The 21,059-nt window shown below is 45.5% G+C and overlaps 1 protein-coding gene across 4 annotated transcripts in view; it reads left to right on the top strand.

Annotated features, from left to right (window-relative positions):
• LOC135388563 (iron-sulfur clusters transporter ABCB7, mitochondrial-like) overlaps positions 1–21,059 on the top strand; it is a 281,999-nt gene that overhangs the window by 171,152 nt on the left and 89,788 nt on the right. The gene's annotated exons all lie outside the window — the stretch shown is intronic.

Here is a 21,059-nt window from a genome sequence, read left to right on the forward strand (position 1 = left end):
ACAGAGTTTATCCATGTGCTCATGTGTTCAGTTTCAGTTTCGGTTTATTTATTTAGCAATGCACAATACACATATGATGCAATGGGGACTGCGAGGTTGACCCTGTAATGCAGTCCCGTTTACAAACACTTATTCTAGCACAGTAACAATGGTCATGTGTAGCATGTAGAGTCAAGGACACATGGATAATATTTCTTAAACAACAAAGAACAATTAACTTTTGCGTCACAACAGAATAGATAAGGTAACAGCTACACGCCATTTACACGCACACCTTTTACAAACACTTGTTCCAGCACAGTAACATTGGTCGTGTGGAGCATGTACAGTCAAGGACACATTGATAACATTTCTTAAACAACAAAGAACAATTAACTTAACTTACAATTAACTTAAGTTACAACAGAATTGATAAGGAAGCGGCTATACGAATGAGGTGTAAAAGCAGCATGCCGACTGTATCGCGATATGCAAAGTAACAAAATAATGTAAGCGGTGCCTATGGTAAGGCGCACAAGTGTGCTTCCAGGCGTCTACTAAATTCACTTAAATTTGTGGAAGCCCGTATGTCGCAAGGTAAGGAATTCCATACTTTTGGCCCCTGGCAAGCAATAGAGTGCAACAAATAGTTTGTTCTTGGAGTGGGAGCAGTAAGGGTATATGGATCTTTTCGCAATAAATAGGGTGAGGTATATAAAGAAACCTGCACGTGCTGAATGTTCATGCCATGAAATATCTTAAATATCAAAATGCGCAATCTTTGCTCTGCCAACTTATATACATCAAACAAAGACAATGCATTGAACGCGAACGTGACGCTGTCATTAAAATGTAAGGAAAGAATTACACGTAACGCACGTTTTTGCAAAATGTAGATTGGCCGCAATATAGTCTGATACGCAAGTCGATAAACTTCTATTGCGTATCTGATATGAGATTCAATTAATGATTTATATGTTAACAGCAAAAGTTGGACAGCAAAAAGAGACCTTAGCATCGATAAGACATAGATCCCTGATGTATTTTTTTTTGTCTCACGTGGGAGACATGATCCCGCCAAGATAGGTGTTGGTGGAGTACAACTCCAAGGAACTTTATCGAAGGAACACGGGGTACGATGTGGTTTTAATAGTTTGAGACAATGGGTTTCGACGTTGCAGAAAAGAGAATGTAATTTGTTTTGTTAATATTGGGAACAAGTTTATTTGAAGATAGCCATCCAAGCAGCATAATGCACTGAAAGTCGAGTGCAATAGGGGTGGACGGGTAGGTGGAAGGCCTTGAGCAGACTCGTGAAACCAAAGAACATTGATAAGACATATACCGTGCAAGGGGGTACCACGTACGCCATACCGGTCAAGTTTTCTGAGTAAGAGCATATGGTTAATTAAATCAAACGCCTTACTGAGGTCTACAAATATTCCCACCGTATGTATCTTCGAGTCCATGCTCATCCTAATTTTTTCTGTAATAGCAGCTTGTGCAGTGGTAGTGGATCTCCCTCTTCGAAATCCGTATTGGGATGCAGAGAGAAGTCTGTTGGCGATGAAGAAGCTCTCTAGTCTATTTAGTATGATCCTTTCCATAACCTTGCCTAAAGCAGGGAGTACCGCGATCGGTCTGTAATTATTAGCCATTTGTCGATTACCTTTCTTATAGATAGGTACAACTTTCGCGATTTTGAGCTCGTGCGGGAATATTCCTTCTTGAAACAGGCCGTTCATTACTTCCGCCAATGGCGTTGATATCCAATAAGAAATGCGCTTTAGTAGTGAGATTGGAATATTGTCGTGTCCGATTGATTTAGTTTGTTTCAGGCTTCTAATAACAGTGTCTACTTCTGTGGGATCTGTCGGAGTCAGAAAGAAAGAAGAAATAATGCCCTGTAACGTATTGTAAAAATATGTGAATTTCTGAGAGTCCCCTTCCCACTCCGAGAATGACCACTGAAAACGAGATAATTTCTCCTCAACTAGTTTATAGTTGATATGAGGCTTGGTGACGGTTGGGGCATAAGTCAGGCATGGACAGTTGTTATTGCTTGTTAAAAAAATAATCTCATGATCAGATATATCACACGCTACAATGCCGCTAGATATTGGATTTTCTGCCAAGTTAGTTACAATATGGTACAACGCCGTGCCGTTTACGAAGTTTCCAAATCGCGTGTATGACGTTATGGGCTGTTTGTACCCATATGCAGTGTAAATCTCACTGTATCTTTGTGTAATCGTATCACTTTTCAAGATGTCAATATTCAGGTCGCCAATAACAAGTACATTCCCTTTGGTTTGCCAACACTGATATAGGAATCTATCAAGCTCATCTAGGAATTGTGACAAGGAACCTGGCGGGGAACGATAAAATACGCCGATAAGAAGTGGCGCGTTACGGTGCAAACAAGCAGGCATAAATGCGTGGGAAGTCTCCACAAAAAGCGCGTCACAAAGCCGAATGGAAACACATAATGTCCTGCCTCACAGTATATTGGATACCTCGAATATAAAGTGCGACACCTCCATGTTGTCCTATTTTCCTGTGAGAACTTTCCAAGTTAAAGCCGGGCATAGAATAGTAGGAGTGGTTTGCGTCATGTAACCACGTTTGAGAAGGAACAAAAAATGACATTCCAGAATTTAGCGCATTAATAACTGACTGTAGCTCGACGTAGTGCTTCGGAAGGCTGCGAATATTTAAATGCATGATAGAGAGTGAGGATTTTGTTAGAACATGTTGAGACTCATCTAATGCTATGTATACCATCCTAAACCTTAAGAACGAAAAAAAGGAAGAAAGGACAATATAGTAGAAAGTGACAGGACCGCTACGGGGGGGGGGGGGGACTGCATCACAGCCCGTTGAGGTCAGATTTATTCGAGATCCGCTTTGCTCTAGAGCCCTATTTTTCCCTTACATATATGTGGGCATTTCTGACCCAAACGTAAGAGTAATTGTTTTCCTTTGCAAACTGTCTGGGATCTCAGTTGTCTCGCAACGTAAACACCCAATTATTATTAAACTGTCTGGTTTCCCAGAGCAGTGCTTTGTTGGAGGCAGTTAGGTTTTCGCAAATGAAAGGACGGTTGCAATCAGCGTTCTCACTATCGAGCCGTTTTTGTTTTAGTTTTGATCGATTTTCCAGCTACGTATCTCTGATCTGCCTATCTTTAAATCGTATAAGAATAGGTGCCGAACGATCCTCCTTTGCTGGTAGTCGGTGCGCAGCCTCTATATCCTGTTTTGATAGCGGGGGCACCTGTAGTATGGAAGCGACACTTTTTATGATAAGAAGAATGTCTTCATTTTGTTTCTCTGGGAGGTCACGAATTTCTAGATTTAAACGGCGCTCATACTGTTCGAGATCTGCCACATCCAGATGCCCACTCCCACTGCCAGATCTGCCTTATCAAGCTCTTGTCGTAATGTTCCTATGTTTTCCTCCAGGGTGGTAAGTCCAGTACTATTGCAGTTTACGCGGCTTTCTAGCTCATGATGACTAGCAGAGAAAGCCTCAAATTTAGACTCGAGCGTCACCATTTTCTCTAGTACTTCTGACGTCTTATTCCCGTTACGTTTGATTTCAATCAGAATGTCAGACAAAGACGGCTCGCCGAACTGCTTGGATAGTGCCTTCGTATGAATAGTGCATGTGGGGCATATCCATAGCTCGCGCTCTTTTGCCGAGAGGGATTTCAAGGAAGTCTTGGTCAAGTTCGAACATTTCCCCACATGATAATAGTTCAGGCAACTTGAACACTGGATACTATTAGTGTCCGGAACAACGGCTTGCATGCACGATAAACAAGTAACTTGATCATGAGTATTCATGTCTAAGCACTTCAAGAACGGTCTTGTGGGTGAAATAACGGCATGAACAAGACGTAGGCTTATTGTTTGGGCTCACCTAAAAAGTGAAGTTCAGTGTGAATATAGCGCTAAACAAAAAAAGGTGCCCCTTTTGTGTCTCCTAAGCTCAATGTTTTTCTTTCAAACAAAAATGTATGATGCTGGTCTCCACCATTTTCTGAGTAGGACTGTTAAAAATTACTTTAGCTTTACACTGGTGTGATCTGTGCACTCTTGTTGTGTAGCCTCATATCCTGTATCGATAAATGGAAAAACACATCCCTATGGAATCATGCCACATGATTTATCATATACACCTGCATCCACATTGCAATCATGCTTCTATCTATCACGAATGCCACAATGCCTCTAATTTGGCTGTGTTGTGCACGTCTTCAACGTGTTCTGAATAGCTGAGTTCCAAAATAGTGAACCAAACCAATATCCCTCCAATATGCATATGTGTAGTACATCACCGTACTTTCAATTATATTACAACTTGTTCTTTTTGCACCGGCTCAGGTGCATGAAATGTCCACGGTTTTTGCTGTTTGGCATGTCCTGTACATTGGTACTCACATTTCACACCAGCTCTCCTCTACCTTGACATGCACTCCACCCCGAACTGCAGCAGTGAGTGGAGGATGAACAGAATATGGGCGTATTACAGTCACAAAGTTCTGATGTAACTAAGAACGTGTCATCAGCATCATGACAAATGATTCTAACATCTATGGATATGTTATTCGAAACAGTACATGAATGCTGTTGCAATACGAGACACCATGACATACATTTACTGCTGGAAAGCTTCCTTCCTTCTCATCATCACCAGGAAAATATGTGCCATCTTGTGCATATTACTTTCACTGTATGCCTGGCACCAAATGCCTGTGACGCATGATTGCACATATATGTGTCACATCTCACACCTGGTTATTTATTTTGTTTCAGCTGTGCAGTTCATGAATTTGTACCAACTACCCCGCCGTCATACGCTTGTTTAGTGCATGATATGCTGTTGGCAGCCGTATTATAGCATGGCATGAGCTGTGGGGAGTTTTTAGGCATTGTTGGCATGTAATGGTGCGATGATAATGCTAGTGAAATTGCTTGCAATGCCAGTATGGAGTCAGAGAGAACTTTTAGATAGGAGATAGAGGATAGATAAGTCCCCAACCAGGTATGTAAAAGTCCTTCGGTAAGAATATGTGGCTTTGAACAAATAAGCACAATGCAATTATTGAACAAAATGTCAGCACAGGCTTGTTTGTAGCTGATGTTGCAGCTGTTGTTGTGTGTGTTTTCTTTGGTCCATTCCTGTTTGCTCCATCCTTGAACCACCACTATTGAAACGGGTATAGGACATTCTTCTTTATGAGATATTTGGTTCATTTTAACATCTATATGTTGTGTACATGGTCTCAATAAGCTACAAATACTGAATGGCTCGGATGTAGCGTAATGGCATTAAAGTATGGCCATTTATTTTAGCAATTACTACGTCTGTGATGTCAAGTGCATCATAGCAGATGTCAAGTAAGGACAAATATATACATTAGGCATGTTCCCATTTTGTGATACTCCAGCAGAGCAAGAGACAGTCACAACCTAAAGATGAATCTTTGCTGGCTGAACAGGGCAATCAATTTAGTGCTTAATGATTTGTACAATAATCTTATATGCTGAAATGCAGAAATAAAAAAGGGTCAGCAGAGGTAAGCACAGCACCGCACTGACAGGGGGTCACGACACTGGCAACCTCCACGCTCACGAGCAGGGACGCCATAGGTAACATGACGAAAACAGCACTAAACAAACAGAGAAAATACACACACACAGGACGAGGACGTAAACAAGGTAGCAACCTGAGTACTTTCCCCTATGAGTCGCACTCCAAAGAAACACAGCCAGCAAAGAGATGCTCAACGCGTTGCATATTTGTGACACTCTGAAAGTACCACGCCGATTTCTTAAAGCTATAATACCGTAAAAGTTATGCGTGTGGGAGTCACCTGCAGGATAAGGCCACCCTTGCATCAATGTTCTTTCTGTTTACATAGCCTACAGTGATCAAGCACTTGCACACACGTTGCGAACATGACATCAGTCTGGAAAGCGTATAAAAGACGCTGCTGGAATGCCCCATCAATCGAGAGGCTATCTTGATCGTCGCAGTTCACCACACAGATCACCCAACAGACGATAAAAAAGCGATGGTCGATGCGGATGAAGTTATTATAAACGCAGCCACTATCGACTAAAGCATAACGTTCACCTGCGCGAGGATACGTACTGCTGCCTTTCAAATAACATGGCAAACGCTCTCTATGTACACTTTTTTAGCGACCATATCAGCCATATCTCACAGAGCTTGTCATTAACAAAAACAAAGGTACGCATAACCGCCGATTACCGACACCCTGATCCGTAACCACCTGCAGCAGCGCCAGCGCCGCCTAAAAACTTTTGTTCCGCTAAGAATCTCATAAGCGAAAAACAAACGGGAGCCTTCCTCTTCGCCCTCTTCGCAGTCTTGTCGTCTGCTACTTTCTCCCTCCCTTCAACCATCTCATGACAATGTCAATAGTGCGCATGCGTTGTGGTCAACCTTTGGTCAACCGCTCTTCATAGCCGGAGAAATCATGTGATCGACTTAAGCCCGACGTCACTAAACCAATGGTTCAAGTTGGCTGGTGAATACGGATTATTATATTGAAAGTACTTATCCACACTACATAACCATGAATGAAGACGTTATAGCAAGAGCTGTTCACATCATCTGCAAGTGTGAATGATACGTGGAATGTGATAAACAAGTTCCTTAATCAATCCAAAAAAACATGCGCAAGCCGAGAGGATTACACGTACCAATATTATTATTGGCAATTCTTCCGAAGTAGCCGACGCTTTCAATGCTTACTTTACGTCCATTGCCAGCCTATCACCGGATAAACCTATTACTCCTGTTGTGTTAAGACAATATCAGTCTTTTTTCCTGCTCCCGACTTGTGCCCAGGAGATATAATATATCATAGCAACATAACGTAACACTTCTCCAGATGTAGTTAGGGTGACCGCTTCATAACTTATATTGGTCAATAATATCGCACCTGTCTTAGCACATGTTGTCAATATGTCATTTACTCAAGGTAAATTTCAAACTGCTATTAAAAGTCCATGGGAGGCGCTTGGAACTTATTACTCTGCCATATGACCATACTACATTCAGGAACCGTCACGCAAATATTTCATTTGGGAAGTGTGAATTTACTGAAAAAGTCAGCGCGCAGCGGCGACGACCTCACCCAGCGGATCCCCGCGTCTCGTGACTTCAGGTGGCGGAGCGTTTTTCATTGGCTAGCGAGAGCGACCAGTCGAGACGCGGGAAGGGCGGCGCTGCAAAAAGAAAGAAAGGAAAAAGAACGCGCTCGCCTCAGTATTCGCGAGGCACATGACGTTGTAGACTGGCAGCCGTTAGGAGCACGTTTTCTGACTCGCGAGATTGAAAACTCTCTTGCGCTCCAGGTTTACGCGCTACACTCAGTTTTTGTGCGAGTGTGTAATCCTAATTCCTCGTTCTCCCGACATATTTGTTCTGTTCCCCTGCTCAGACATGCTCCTTTAAATGCGCGGTCGTTGTGCCGGTACACAAAATAGGTGATCCAGGTAGTAATTACAGATGAATATCTGTCCTGACATCAATAAGTAAATTGTGTGAAAAATTCTCACAGAAGCGCCTTATGAGCTATCGCAATAACCTTGGGATATTAAATCAAAATCAGTTTTGCTTTCGTAGTGGAACCTCAACGGAAACTGCTCTTCTGACTTATATGGAACTTGTGAAACAAGCAATAGATAAGGGTGCCATCGCTCTTTCTGTTTTCGTGGACTTCCCAAAAGCATTTAATTGCATAAACGACGTTATACTCTTGGCTAAACTAATAAATTGTAGAACCTTCTTTGGGTCTGGGATCACATGATCGAGGTGACGTTAGCCGCCAGCGTCAGCGACACCGCTCAGACCGGAGCGTCTGCTACCGCTTCCGAAACGCTTGACGCTCTTCGGTTACGTAATTTCCGAAGTGAAGGATCCGGGAGCCGCTAACAATATCGTCTTTTTGGGACTGCTGACACCGTGGGAAGAGCGAGTAGTGCACGAATCTTACTGTGCGTTATACAGTGACATCTCAGTTCTTCCTGACGGTGCGCGGATCCATGCATGAAGTTTGAGTTGTCACATCAGAAAGGTCGGTGAATCGGTGACTCCAGCGGGACGTGTACAGTGTGGACGTCGACATATGAGTCAAATTGTAAGGGGATGTGCTCGCTAGGTGTATGTGCGGCAACTGCATCGTCATGCCGACCGAGTGTTTCTGTTCCATCGTTGAGGTATACGATAAAAACGCTCGGCTGTGATTTATAATCTACGAGCGGGTTAGGGCGTCCCGCTTGTTGGTGCTACCCAAGGTCGTGGGAGGTGGTGGGTTTGAATCCTACCACCGGTTTGCTGTCTGAGGCTTTCCCTGGGTTTTCCGGAGGCTTTCCAGACGAATGTCGGCACAGTTCCGCCTGAAGCCGGCCCAGGACGCATACTGACCCCTCCCGTCCCCCACTCCTTCCTGTTGTCCTCTTTCCATCTGTCCACGTCTGTATGCCGCTCATAGCCCAGTTGCTTCGCGGCTCTAGCAAGTGAGAAAAAGAAAGATCACCGCTCTCATTGAAGTGTAGACTGCGTATTCGAAGACTTGTGTCAGGCTTGGTATCCTGGCTCGAATTAAGGCGAGCCACTTTCTTCTTTCTGGCTCACTCGGTGGAACCTCGTCCAGGCGACAGTCAAGCATTACTTTGCATTTCTCATTCACGCAACCCCGAACTCTGCACTACATCACTGCTGAGTTGTTAGGCAACACACTTAGCTGATGTGGGGACACGACAGATAGACTTCTGACTAGGAATTAAAGAATATGTCGGAGAGACGCACCACAGCAAACGCTTCGTAAAGTACTCTCGCTTTGAACGCCGCATCACATAACTGACTCGCCGCTCCCCATTTGGAGTGTATGCAACGAAGGATTGCACACAATGCACGAGAATTACTGTAGTGATCGTAATATATCTTGGCGCATATCTTGCAACTTAGGCAGTGAAAGCTCCTTGCAATTACAAGCGTTCAAAACCAAAAGGCGTTTGCACACGGATGACATGTTCACTGTCACTACTCTCTTTCGCGTTTTAGCTTAGCCCTGCGCTCTAACTTTACGTCATTTTGACTTGGCGCTTTCCTCACCAATTACGATCAAAGGTTCCCGTATGATTTTCTGTCACTTGCGGAAATGGACTAGATGAATGTGAGTTTTATTCTGTTCAAAATCTAAACGGTTACAACTTCAAACTGAAAAAGAAATGCGTTCAATTTAGATATCACACGCGCACTACGTTTTACGCGCAGTAGCACGCAGCACACCGCGAGCGCGAATGAATGTCGTTTGCGCCAGCCGAAGATGTTGGCGATGTCATGACGCTGAATTTCGGAACGCCAGAGCGCAACATGTAGTTCCACAAACAAACGGAGCACTCCCCCTCGCTGCTGATGATGAAGCCTGTTTATTGGCTGGTAATTTGAAACGTCGTGTTCGGAGCTCGGCCCCACGATTGGACGGCAAATGGAATCTTCTCCCTACAGAAGCCCAGAAGACGTATACTTTCTCCTCGTTTAAAAAGATGCTAAAGAGGCTCATAAAAGTCTTGTAATCTTCTCCAAGTGGTTGCTTCCTGCTGTTACAAACTCCCATATCCGGTCTGACTTCGTATCTAGAATAGTGTGACGTGATAATATGTAGAAAGATACAGGGTGTCCACCGTAACTGTAGAAGTAATTTTTAAATATAGGAACATCACGTTTTCTCAGTTTTAATCAGTGGCGATGCACTCTACGCCTAAAGGCCTACATTAAGAGGGCACGGGCAGGCTTCTGTGTCGATGCATTAATTAACTTTCGTTATTTAACTTTTTAATTATCAACGATAGAGGATTGACCCAATGGGAACATCGAATCCCTTGGAGTCACTGCTAACATTACCGTTTTCGAAACAAAAATCGAGATTTATAGCGCGAGGAAAGGACCTGGAAATAAGGCGATCTAGTGGTCGTTTTTGACGCTCAACTAGAAGCGCTCCCGTTTTCCCTTCCTCTGTATGCGGCGGAGGGACTGTCGCAGGGGGGACAGATTGGTTCGACAGCTATTTCCCGCCCCCGCATACACAGGAGATGAAAACGGGAACGCTTCTACTTGAGTGTCGAAAAATGACCACCAGAGCACCTTATTTCCAGACCCTTTCCTCGCGCTATAACACCCTCAATTTTTGTTCTGAAAACGGTAACGTTACCAGTGACCCCAAAGGATCCGATGTTCTCATTGGGTCAGTTTTCTATCGTTGATAATTAAAACGGTAAATAACGAAAGTGAATTAGTGCATCGTCACATAGAAGCTTGCCTGGGCCATCTTAGGGTGGGCTTTTAGGCGTAGAGTGCATTGACATTGGTTAAAACTGGGAAAAAGTGATTTTTCTATTTTTAAATAGTACTTCTATAGTTACGGTGGACACCTTGTATATAAAGGGTGGTCCACCAACCATGACAGAAATTCATAGTAAAAAACGTAGGCCCCGGAGAGACATGCGGTCAAGGGATTTTTTCTGCCAGTAACTTTTGCCACATATTGCTAACATTTTTATTTCATTTCAGTTGACAGGAAGTTAATTTCTTGAATTGAACTCCGAAATTTCCAAAGGCAACCTAACGTTTTCTTTGCGGAAATGTGTTCCCCCGTGGTCATTTTACTCAGTATAGCACATAATCCCATTGACATTGACGCGCCAGACGAGGGGGGAAAGGGTTACAAGCTTTACCCACGGAACAAACACGCGCGGTGAGTGTGGGAATCAGAGCTATCTTATCAAAAATGACGTCACCCGACGGCTTGTAACCCATTCCCCCATCGTGTGGCGTGTCAGAGTAACCTCCTTTCTTCGCAGCTTTGCGCTCAAACTACGAAAAAAAAAAAGAGGCGGAGCCAAGGGTTCATTTCCACGGATTTTCGGCGAATTTATTTCGGCAATTGCCATTGCATTACGAGTGGGACTATGTGCTGTACTGAGTAAAATGTCCACGGGGAACCCATTTCCGCGAAGAAAACGTTATCTTGCCTTGGGAAATTTCGGAGTTCAATACAGCAAATTAACTTTCCATCAATTGAAATGGAAGAAAAATATTACCAATATGTCGCAAACGTTATTGGTAGAGACCGGCCTCGGTGGCTCAGTTGGTAGCGTGTTCGCCTTCTGATCCCGAGATCGCGGGTTCGAACCCGGCCGAGAACGCCAGCACACAAGTTGCTTAGACACGCCGTCTTCCGCGAGGGACGTTAAATACGGGGTGCCGTGTGATGAGCTTACATCGCACGTTAAAGAACCCTCAGGTGGGCAAAAGCAATCCACAGACCGACCGCTGTGGCGTCGCTCATGATCTCAGTTGTCTCACGACGTAAACACCCAATTATTATTATTATTGTAGTTATTGGTAGAACAAATCCCTTGACCACATGTCTCCAGGGCCTACGTTTTTTACTATGAATTTCTATCATGGTTGGTGGACCACCCTGTATAGTGTAATACACGTGTTGTATATTCACTTGCACCAATATGAGGTTACACTAACGTGATTGTAATTCATTATTTCTTTTGTTGTGTAGCGAGTGTATTTATTAATGTACCTATAGTTTGTCTTGGTTACGCAGTGTAATTGACTTTGTAACGCTCTGAATGCTCTTGTCATGATTCTAATCAGCTACTCTCTAGGGGAGGAGACTTAAGAGGGAGTATTCCCACAGTTTCTTCCACGACACTTCCAACGTTGTGTACTACAGTTTTTGTGCTAATGAAGCAATAAATCAACAACACCAACAACTTTTTTTAAGGTGATGAATGGGGAGTTTCATTGCCAGAGGCGATACTGTACCCCATTGCTGGTGGTGATATAGGGAATGAAATAATGAGCCCCTTCACAATAAGGTTCGAAGTCAGATTGTGTCCAAAAAGGTCAAAAGAGCTTTGAGCACAGAGCGTTGGTGGGCTGGATTCGGCCAGGGACCAAGCAATTTTGGTAGGGAGAAGGGGCGAGAGTCCAGCTGAGTAAGAGACCCGGAGAGTGCGGTTCGGGAAGGCTGGTAGTGTGGGCAATCAAAAAGAATGCTCCAGATCCTCTAGAGCACTGCAGTGGCAGCATCTGGGAGAGTGAACGTGTCTGAAGCGGTAACGCCACTGAGCTGTAAAAGCCACATTGAATTGCATTCGATGAATTAATGCAGGTTTTTGGCGAGAGGTGCTTCGTGGCATGCGGAAAGCGAGCGTCGGACCAACTCTACTCAGCATGGCGGGGGGGGGGGGGGGAGAATGTCGGCTGTCCATTTGCGGAAAGCTAGTGGTGTCACAATGCTCTAAGCAGTGCAATACTGGTCCTCTTCTGACACGAGAGATCAGCTTCTGCGGCGCTGTCGGCATGCTCATTTCCCATGACACCACAATGGGCTGGAACCCACTGGAGAACTAGCTTGTGGCCTGCTCCGAACGCAGGGTGATCAGCCATTCACACATCCGTGTCTAGGGATGCAGATGAGCCTCGTATGCCGGAATTTGGAGTCATTGAAGACTGCCCATTCCCGCAGGGTAAAATCAACGATATGCTGCAGAAAGAAAATGATGGCATAGAGTTCAGCAGCTGTTGATGAGGTTGGATGCGAAAGGCGTCGTCCTTGCACTACGCTTTCAGGTGGGATGACGAACGCCGAGGCGGACTTGCCGTTTCTGGATGCGCCATCTGTGTATGCTGCTGTAGACATAGAAAACTTCTCGTCTAGCAGTGCATAAAAATGGGCTCGGAGGACTTGAGGGGGAACCTGGTCTTGTGTCTCTACAGTCTCTTCTTTCGAGAAGGTTGGGAACGCTTACGAAGGTCGGTGGTACCGGCAGAGACGTGGGGGTTCCGGTGCTGTTACGCTCTTAGCTACGAAGCCTGGGAGTCTCTTGCGTGTCCTCTGCGCTACTCAGTAGATGTCGCTTTCAGGGCGGTATCGAATATTTTCTTGAGGAGCGGGTCACGGAGAATGTGAGCACGCAAACGTAGGAAGTGCCGAGCCGTTTCACGTTCGCGTAGAACCTCAACCGGGTGTTCACCCGCTTCAGCCAGGACTTGCTGTGTTTCAGCCATTCTTGGAACTCCAAGACAGCGACGGAGGCTTCAAGCAAATAGGGTCCAAGGGGTATTGAATAATGTTGAGGGTCGTTGGCCAGGTCAAACGGTGAAAGGCGGTGACAAAACAATAAAATCAAACCAAATCTGTCTTATGCTGCGCTGAGCCGTCATATCACTGGGCTGAGCGTCACTTCATGCCGACCGGTCTCGTAGGGATGTAACTGCAGAAACCCATTCCGTGAAGTTATCGTAGTCGTTGCCAGAGTAAGGTAGTGGTAGCGGTGATGTAAGGTGCGGCATCGTCGTGATGTGAAAAGGCGGATCACTCGTTTGTTCATGTTGCTTTGCTGGACAAGGAGCTGGACGATAATTACTGTTGTTTTGGTGATTGCAGAAAGTTCACCTGGGTATTGCAGATGACACCAGAAGGGTTGTGTGTTGGCGTCGTCGTCTTGTGCGTCTGTGTCCCTGATAGTTGAATGGTGGGTATTGGGTATGACGAAACGTTCACGTTCTGGGGATATGCGGACAGAAAGTCTGGTTGTGGCGAGTCCCATGTTGTTAAATCTGTTGAGCTCGGTTACGAAATTCGAAGTCAGCCGGTCACACTGCATCTGGAACACGCCGGGAGACGCGCAGTTGCCCCCCCCCCCCCCCCCCCGCGTCCGTTGGTTTCTCACAGAAGTGGATTGCCGTTGTCGATAGTGCGGCTCCGTTGTCCCCCTCGGTTCGTTGACCCTCGTAGCATTGTTAGCAATAAATCGTGTACGTTCGACAAGGTTTTATTTATCGTTACACATCAGAGCGAAAAACACACAAGTCCAGGGTGGCTGACTCCCACCGTCCAAAGGCGCGTTCCGAGGTGGCGCCACCGGCGCGCACATACGAAATTCTCCCTTCTCCCGCTGCTCTCTTACACCGCACTGCGGTGAGCAGCTCTCTACCATAATCACTTCATGTCCTCTTTTTGAACAGCATCGTTGCCATCGCTTTCACGAGTTGTACCTATATCATCCATCCCTGTTGTTGGGTGATGAGCCCTTCGTACCGTTTTTAAGGGTCAACTACGCCGATTTCCTGATGTGTTGAAACAGTTGTGATATTCAGGACCAGCACATCCAACTGCCCCCAAAATGCACTTTCGTTTCTCAATCTTATCTTCCTATTACGAAAATTAATTAATGCAAGAAACCGAAACAAGCCAAGGGCGCAGCCATTTTTCTGACGTAGATGTGGAAAACTTGCCCTATCTACGTAATAGAGAATCACGCTCCCGATTGGATGAAAGCTGAGTCTTTCTCCAACTTTCCTGGCGGCTTCTCCCGTTTGCGAGAAAATCCACTTATGGAGGGCAGCTATGATGAGGGTTCCGTCGTTTTCCCAAGGTAACCCCCAGAGCTATTGGACGATGGCAACAACATCTGCAAACACATATCAACAACATTTTCGACGTGAAATTGTGAGTATGTGCTCTAGACGTTCGCACTTGAACTGGCATTCATGTCGACCCGTTTGCTGCAAGTATGGGAGCGATTGTGCAACGTGAGAAGTGATGGTCGTTTGAGCATATACCTGTAGAGGATTGGTCTTCAAAGAAAGGAGACTGTGTGTCCATGTGCACATTGTGCATTTGCCAGGCTTGTTACACAAGTTATATATAAATTCTGTAGCATCATAGCGCGACCGCAGTGAACGACGTACGAATGTATCGTGACCATTCGAATTGCATTCTCTGTTATATGAAAGTGGGGCGATTTCATCTCAGTTCAAGCAAGCAGGTCCCCTTTGGTCCTCCGATTTCGTTGATTCTTTTTTATGCTAAAGCCACACCTTTATGATGAACAGTGCCACTGGTCCGAAACTTGAGATCGCAGCAGTTGCGGAGGAAAAAATTGACGAGCGTGCCTGGGTGGCGTCGTGCGCTTCACAGAATGTTCCTCGGGGGGTACTTTCAGGCCGTCTCGTCCGCACCACGGACGCGCTAGAGGAGCGCGAATTTTTTTTGCGCATTCTACAGATGCCGGACTACCACTTAATTTTAGAAAACGGGCATTTCCTCTCACGAACTGTTCTATAAAAAATCGCGAAAACGCTCGTGAGCGCTATTTTACGCACATTTTAAACTTTTATTGCGGAAGAAGTATGCATGGTAGAATTACGAACTCTGCACCAAATGAAAGATAATTAATTGCTCTTTCCAACGACGTATTACGCATAAATGTGAGCGTTACTGGAGAATAGGTAGAATGAGACGAACCATGCTGCCTTCGTGAAAATACGCGAAGTTCGTAAGTCAATTCCTCAAAAACCCACCTTTAATTTTGGCAAAAGAATTCCATGGAATCCTGATTATATTACCTTTCCAATGGTGTAAAATTTGTGTGTTCTAAAAGTTTAGAACAGAAATGCCAGCGCGCATAAGGAGAGCAGGTACAACGCGGCCATGCGGTTCGAACTCCGGCCACCCTCCGGCGTTTGTACTGATCGTCGACGAAGGGAACCTGACTTCCACGTATCTATGCTACACTCCATTTCATCACCTGTTGTGCCTGTGATGGAGATTTCGTGCCATATCGTATTTCGACTACGGACAAGCTGCAAAGAAGAAACTTTGGTATCAGGTTGCGTGACGCGGAGGCTATATTCTCTTTCACCCAAACTTTGTGCCCGCGTCCCATCGCCTTTGCCGGATGTACATACGGATTATAAGTAATAAGCAAACCCGCACTGGGGACACCAGACGCTAGACTTGAGGTTGCTGGGGTTGAGGTTGAGGCTAGACTAGCGGTTGGGTGAGGTGTCTGAATAACTTTTGGTTCGAATTGTGCTGCGTACTTTCGTTCAGCAATTAGTGATCTATCGCAGTCCTCGCCCATTGCTCTATCTGACACAGACTATTCAGAGCGAGAAAATTATTGAAGAAATTAATAAGAGTATTTCGACGGCAAATATCGACGTAACTCCGCTGCGGCAGCCGGCGTCTCTCAAAAGGAAACAAATGCCGTCGTATGCGTTACGGAAACGGAGAGAAGTTGGCGACGCATTGAGCAGGTCAATAAGCCACAAAATAATTAAGTGATGCTTATGACGTAGACGAACCGACCACCTCCGGAACAGACTGCACGAGATGTTCTAGCCGTTTGCGCAGCATCAGGACCGCTTATCAGAAGTGCACCTCCAATCAAGAAAGATGCCAGATTCTTACACTTCTTCCTGAAAATATGACGAAAAAAGAAGTAGTAGGACTGATCCCGGATGCAACGAAATATGTGATAGAAAAATCAAAAAGCCTGAGAGCGAAGCAGGGCGTGTGGGCGATGCCGGAGTGATGCAGTATGGTGAGCATCCTGTCAGCAAGAACGACGTACTGGTTGCACTCCGGTACTATCTTGAAGACGAAAAGGAGTGTTCTGTCCAAAGTCCCGACAAAATAGACGTAATTCATGTCACCAGAGACGGGAAGAGAGTCGCTGTTGCAAAGCACTTTATGACTCGTTCAATACGGGAAACGTTTAGCCTGCTCATGAGCCCTCATCCGGACATCAATATAGGACTGACGAAGTTCTACACACTTCGGCCTAAGTGGGTTCGCACAGACCCACGTCCGGAACACTGCGTGTGTTTGTACTGCGCAAACTTTGATTTGATCCTCGCGGCCATAAACAGTGCGTCATCCGTCCAGCTAAGCCGAGACCAACTGAATGCGATGTCTGTATGTTCTGAGCCACAAAGAACATGCTTTTTGCAAGAGTGTCGCAGTTGTCAAGGGGCCAAAAGGATCAACCTACAGAAGCTAAGAATCGAGCGTGCTGACGACGTTGATATGGCCCTCTGGGAATCTGGTGACCTCATTAGGAAGACGATAAAGGCATCGGTATTGCTGAAGGCGGTCAGGAAATGTGCTGCTCTGTACACCGAGCATGAATATATACACAACATACAAAGCACCGCCATTTGGAACTAGAAGGCCTTCGTGGATCCAAGACATCTCGTCATGCACTTTGATTTTGCAGAAAACTGGAGAGTCAACTTCTCAAGTGAGGTCCAAGGGCGTTATTGGAAGACGGATCAAATATCTTTATTCACCTGGTGTTGTAACGACCATGTCTTCGACAAAAAGTTACGAAACAGTGAGTGACGACCTATCTCACGATACTGCACTTGCCCTTCTTGCCCTCCAAAACATAACCGAGGCTATAGAAGACATCCTGCCCGTGTTTTCCCTTGTGATATACGTGTCCGACGGTGCTGCAGCTCACTTTAAGAACAGGTACCAGCTCTATGAAATGGTCAAAAACAACTTGTTGCTGCGATAGATTTTCGCTGCCAGTGGCCATGGAAAAAATGCGTGCGATGGGGTCGGGAGCTCTTTGAAACATATCGCAAGCTTGCATAACTTGCGATGTCCACCTGCCGAAGCTATTCAAACCGCTGAAGATTTTGTGTGCGCTCTCAAAAAGAAGGAACACGCCACGGAACTGCTGCACATTCCGTCGGCTCAGGATGCAGCCTTTCGAAATTCGAAAAAGGATGAATGAAAACTGGTTCGGCCAGTGACAGGGATCCGTTCATGCCATCTGTGGTACAAAGCAACTGAATGCAGTATCTGGAGTTCAGCTAGCAAGAACTGCCGAGGACATGGTTGAACCTTGGTCATAGCTTCGCTGTTTTCAGCCTGTCGAACGATCAGCACACTACGTCTGGCTGGTGATGTTTTCGAGAATGTGCATACAAATATTTTTTTTTTTTTTTTTTGTATGCTGTGTTTTCCAACAGAATCAGTTTGTGATGCCGCTCACACACAGTTGACATTTGTTCCCGATTCCGTTCTCAGAGCTGCGTTTTGTATTTGAAATGTATGTATGGCTCTTTCATGCACCGTAACTATATTTTACTCTTGTTTTAGTGTCTTTCGTAAATTCTCTCTAAAGGTGAGCAATAGCAAAGCCAGTCACCAAATAAACCACTCTACCGGCTTGCAATGTTGTATTATTCCTGTACTTCTATGCGTATCGATGTATTAGGCCAGCTGCCCTGCTTCAAGGTAGTTAAATACGGACCACATCAAAAGCGCCTATCAACAGAAAACAAAAGATTAGAACGAAAGAAGATGGAACCGTCGGGCCGCGTTGTACCTGCTCTCCTCATGCACGTAACATGATAGCAACGTTTGTTCTTGGCACCCAGTCCTTAGTCGAAATACGATATGGCACGAAATGTCCATCTCAGGCACAGGAGGGGATGAAAGCCAGGTTCCCTTCGTCGACGATCAGTACAAACGCCGGAGAGTGGCCGGAGTTGGAACCGCGTGGCCGCGTTGTACCTGCGCTCCTTATGCGCGCTGGCATTTCGGTTCTAAACTTTTAGAACACACAAATTTTACACTATTGGAAATGTAATATAATCAGGATTTCATGGAATGTTTTTGCCAAAATTAAAGGTGGGGTTTTTGAGGAATTGACCTACGAACTTTGCGTATTTTCACGGAGGCGGCATGTTTCGTCTCATTCTACCTATTCTCCGGTAACACTCACGTTTATGCGTAATACGTCGTTGGAAAGAGCAATTAATTATCTTTCATTTAGTGCAGAGTTCGTAATTCTACCATGCGAACGTCTTCCGCAATAAAAGTTTAAAATGTGCGTAAAATCGAGCTCACGAGCGTTTTCGCGATTTTTTATAAAACAGTTCGTGAGAGGAAATGCCCGTTTTTGAAAACTAAGTGGTAGTCCGGCATCTGTAGAACGCGCAAAAAAATTCGCGCTCCTCTAGCGCGTTCGTGGTGCGGACGAGACGTCCTCGAACTACCTCCCGAGGAAGATTCTGTGAAGCGCACTACGCCACCCAGGCACGCTCGTCAATTTTTTCCTCCGCAACTGCTGCGATCTCAAGTTTCGGACCAGTGGCACTGTTCATCATAGAGGTGTGGCTTTAGCATAAAACAGAATCAACGAAATCGGAGGACCAAAGGGGACCGGCTTGCCTGAACTGAGATGAAATCGCCCAGTGATCATTATAGAGTTGCCCCACATATAATGTATTTATCTCGTAGAGCGTATGGTGGCATGTTGATGGAGAACCCTTATTTATTTTTGCATGCTTACTTGAGTGATCACATTGCTCTATCCACAGTAGTCATTTCCATTCACAATATTTTCCCAAATAAATACGTATGATGTTCCACCTCACACTGCTCTTGCGTCAAGCGTAGTATGTTGAAATGAGGTCCAAGTGTCATGTTCACTGGGCCCAACAGATGTAATCAAGGGTAGTGCCACATTTCTCACTTATTGAGCCATGCAAACATTGCCAGAATAAAAAAACATTACACTGTGCTGTTTACTCCACATGTTCAACCTGGCAGCTCTTCCCATTCCTTAATATTTTAGAGCGTGTGCCTAAAATTGAACATGCCGCTCAAGGAACTTTGCTACCAAATTCCTCAGCGACAAAAGGTATATACTTTAATGATGAGGTCAACGCGACGCAAAAGACAATGGGATTGAGGAACAGACAGGACGAGCGTCGCCTCGTCAAGAGAGGGCGCTCATCCTGTCTGTTCCTCCGTCCCTTTGTCTTTTGCGTCGTGTTTACCTCATCATGCATTCACACCAACTAGCCCAATTGTTCGTCGTGCTGCGGTATATACTTTGTCACAAACCTAGTAACCCTGGTGGAAATGGTTGAAGCTGTTGTCCGCTTTGTACGGTGCACACCGTAGCAGAATACACAGGGTACAAATGTTCCCCGGGTTCACAAATACCCTGTCGAAGCTGAAAGACCCTTACCAAAATGGGGAAGCCCAGACTTGTTTGTCCAGAGAAACAAACATGAAACCACAACGCTCAGGGAAGGGTCGCACACCCTCACTAATCCTGTCACACATTTAACCCCCCTCCTGGAGTCGAATGACTTGAGTCACACATAGGGAGTCACATTTCAGACCAATGTGCTTCCAATATGGGGACGGTGCTGCATGTAACCAGAAGCGACTAAAATCGAGAAGGTGTGGTAGGTCAGCACAACAACCTCGAGTTGAAGTTAGCTGCCCACCTCAATGACTCAAAAAACTGCCAGAAGCGTCTGCCATCTTGCCATCGTATTAGGCTCAATTAATTCATAATTCATCCCAACATAACCTTGGATGTTCTTGTTGAAGCTTGTTCCGCTGTATTTTTGTCCTTCCTCCAGACCTTGCTCCTCCTCTGTTTTCCACACCTTATTGAACATATCCCTAGTGCGTTGTGTAAAAAAATTTAAATGACGATTCATAGGCGGTGAGATTTCAAACTGCAGGAGGGGAACAACACTCGTCCCCCTTCCCGGCGCAAACGCTTCAGGTTACGGGATACTTGCCCCCCTTCCATGAGGTCACGCAAGGTGTCTGGGATTCTGTGTCAAGAGGCAATTTTTTTAGAGTTTCTTGTTCACTCGCATGAAGCATACGACTCCTCAGATATCCCTCGAAACGTTCATTTTGAGTGCCAGCTTGGTGACCTTTGGGGAGAGGCTTTGGCCCCCCGCCTGGTAAAGTTCTGGGGGTAGGTGGGAGGGCTCAGGTTCCCATACAGTTTTTGCCGGCATGCTGGTTTGGGTGGGGTCTGACGCAATTTTTGTGTACTCCAGCTTTTAGCTCAGATCAGACTCAGATCATAGACAGCATTGACCTAAATGGAACAAAACTTTCCGTGGTGTTCCTGGGGATATCCTTTCCCGAAAATTCGGATCTCCCTGGGAGACAGACATTCTTCCGACGGACGTCCCTCACATCTTCGAGTGGCCACGGTTTGGACTTCCCACAAATATCCGTCGTTTGTCCTCACAGGAAGTTACATGGAGATGCGCAGACGTTGCACGGACTTACTTGTGTACGTGATCAGGGCCCTGCATTTTCTCTTTATTATCGATACTGTTTTATTGAGTTACTGCGTAAGTGGACCGATTCTTACTAGGCCTGTAG

This window comes from Ornithodoros turicata, chromosome 3 (assembly GCF_037126465.1).
Source record: "Ornithodoros turicata isolate Travis chromosome 3, ASM3712646v1, whole genome shotgun sequence".
Lineage (NCBI taxonomy): Eukaryota > Metazoa > Arthropoda > Arachnida > Ixodida > Argasidae > Ornithodoros > Ornithodoros turicata.